The following is a 2,603-nucleotide window of genomic DNA, read 5'->3' as shown; positions in this document are numbered from 1 at the left end:
GTTTTGTGGTTTTAAAGACAGCTCCTCCTTTTGATAAATGTCATGGTTTTCCTGTTCCTTAGCTGTTGTGTTGCAAGTGCCTCAAGCAGCTAAACATAGACCAATGGGGGTTCTCCTTAAACAGCTATCTAGTGTCTTGACCAATGGCGGCTCTCCTTAAACAGCTATCTAGTGTCTTGACCAATTGGGGCGCTCCTTAAACAGCTATCTAGTGTCTTGACCAATGGGAGAGCTCCTTCAACAGCGACCTTGTGTCTTGACCAATGGGAGCCCTCATTCAACAGCTATCTAGTGTCTTGACCAATGGGAGCTATCCTTCAACAGATATCTAGTGTCTTGACCAATGGGGGCTTTCCTTCAACAGCTATCTAGTGTCTTGACCAATGGGGGCTCTCCTTCAACAGATGTCTAGTGTCTTAGCCAATGGGGACTCTCTATCAAAAGCTATCTAGTGTCTTGACCAATGGGAGCTCTCCTTCAACAGCTATCTAGTGTCTTGACCAATGGGAGCTCACCACCAACATATAGCTAGAGTCTTGACCAATGGGGGCTCTCCTTCAACAGATATCTAGTGTCTTGACCAATGGGGGCTCTCTATCAAAAGCTATCTAGTGTCTTGACCAATGGGAGCTCACCACCAACATATAGCTAGAGTCTTGACCAATGGGGGCTTTCCTTCAACAGCTATCTAGTGTCTTGACCAATGGGGGCTCTCCTTCAAAGATATCTAGTGTCTTGGCCAATGGGGGCTCTCTATCAAAAGCTATCTAGAGTCTTGACCAATGGGAGCTATCCTTCAGCAGCTATTTAGTGTCTTGACCAATGGGAGGTCTCCTTCAACATATAGCTGGAGTATTGAACAATGGGGGCTCTCCTTAAACAGCTATCTAGTGTATTGACCAATGGGAGCTCTCTTTCAACAGATATTTAGTGTTTTGACCAATGGGAGATCTCCTTCAACAGATAGCTAGAGTATTGACCAGTTGGAGCTCTCCTTCAACATATAGCTAGAGTGTTGACCAATGGGAGCTATCCTTCAACAACTATATAGTGTCTTGACCAATGGGGGAGCTCCTTCAACAGCTATCTAGTGTCTTGGCCAATGGGAGCCCTCCTTCAACAGATATCTAGTGTCTTGACCAATGGAAGCTCTCCTTCAACAGATATCTAGTGTATTGACCAATGGGATCTCTCCATCAACAGATATTTAGTGTCTTGACCAATGGGAGCTGTCCTTCAACAGATATCTAGTGTATTGACCAATGGGATCTCTCCATCAACAGATATTTAGTGTCTTGACCAATGGGAGCTGTCCTTCAACAGATATTTAGTGTCTTGACCAATGGGAGCTGTCCTTCAACATATATTTAGTGTCTTGACCAATGGGAGCTCCCCTTCAACAGACAGCTAGTGTCTCCACCAATGGTGAGTTCTCATACAATAAATGGCTAGTGTCTTGACTCATGGCTGGGGAACTCTCATTCAACGTTTATTGGCCAATGGGGTCCTCTCATACAACAGATAACTATTGTCTCAACCAATGGGGACGCCTTGTTCAATAGAGCACACATTTCATAGAAGGGCAACAATATATATAGATGGCATGTTGCTGCTGGGTTGTTTATAACTGCAATAAGGCACAAGGGAGGGTGGTATGTGGCCAATATACCACGGTTAACGGCTGTTCTTTAAGAACGACACAACCCTTAGCCGTGGTATATTGGGCATATATCACAAGACCCCCCCCCCCCCCCCCCCGAAAGGTGCCTTATTGCTATTATAAACTGGTTACCAACGTAATTAGAGCAGTAAAAAGGTATGTTTTGTCATGCCTGTGGCTATAGCACGGCTGTCAGCCAATCAGCATTCAGGGTTAGAACCACCCAGTTTCTAATTTGTAATAGAGATGTATCTGTAGAATATTTACTGTGTCTTGGAAGAGTTTACGTCTTCGCTTCATTTACTACTGTGGGAGTCATGTTCAGGACTTTGCATTTTATTTCACTGCCTGTGTCCGTTTTCATTTTCATGTTGTTCAAAATACACTGATGGATGTTCAGAAAAAGTAATGCTGTGAAGTGAACACTGGATAAGTCAAGAGAGACACATTTCTTAAAGCCACAAATGTGGAATTTGTACTTGTTTTGATATTCAGCTGAGGGATGTGACATGCAGGCGACATGTGAGATTTTCTCAAGACTGACTTGGTGAACAGCTGGCTGGAACACAGGAGTATTGTCCTTATACACAAAAACAGTATTCCATCACTTTTTACATCTGCACCTGAAGAGATTCACTACTTGTCTTTACCATGTCTGCATTACATAGGGAATAGGTTACCATTGGAGACACTAGGAAATAGGTTACCATTAGAGACACTAGGAAATAGGTTACCACTGGAGACACTAGGGAATAGGTTACCATTAGAGACACTAGGGAATAGGTTACCATTAGAGACACTAGGGAATAGGTTACCACTGGAGACACTAGGGAATAGGTTACCATTAGAGACACTAGGGAATAGGTTACCATTAGAGACACTAGGGAATAGGTTACCACTGGAGACACTAGGGAATAGGTTACCATTGGAGACACTAGGAAAT

Source organism: Oncorhynchus mykiss, chromosome 29, assembly GCF_057628025.1.
Source record: "Oncorhynchus mykiss isolate SJ-2025 chromosome 29, ASM5762802v1, whole genome shotgun sequence".
Lineage (NCBI taxonomy): Eukaryota > Metazoa > Chordata > Actinopteri > Salmoniformes > Salmonidae > Oncorhynchus > Oncorhynchus mykiss.
Note: the sequence above shows the minus strand (reverse complement) of the source record.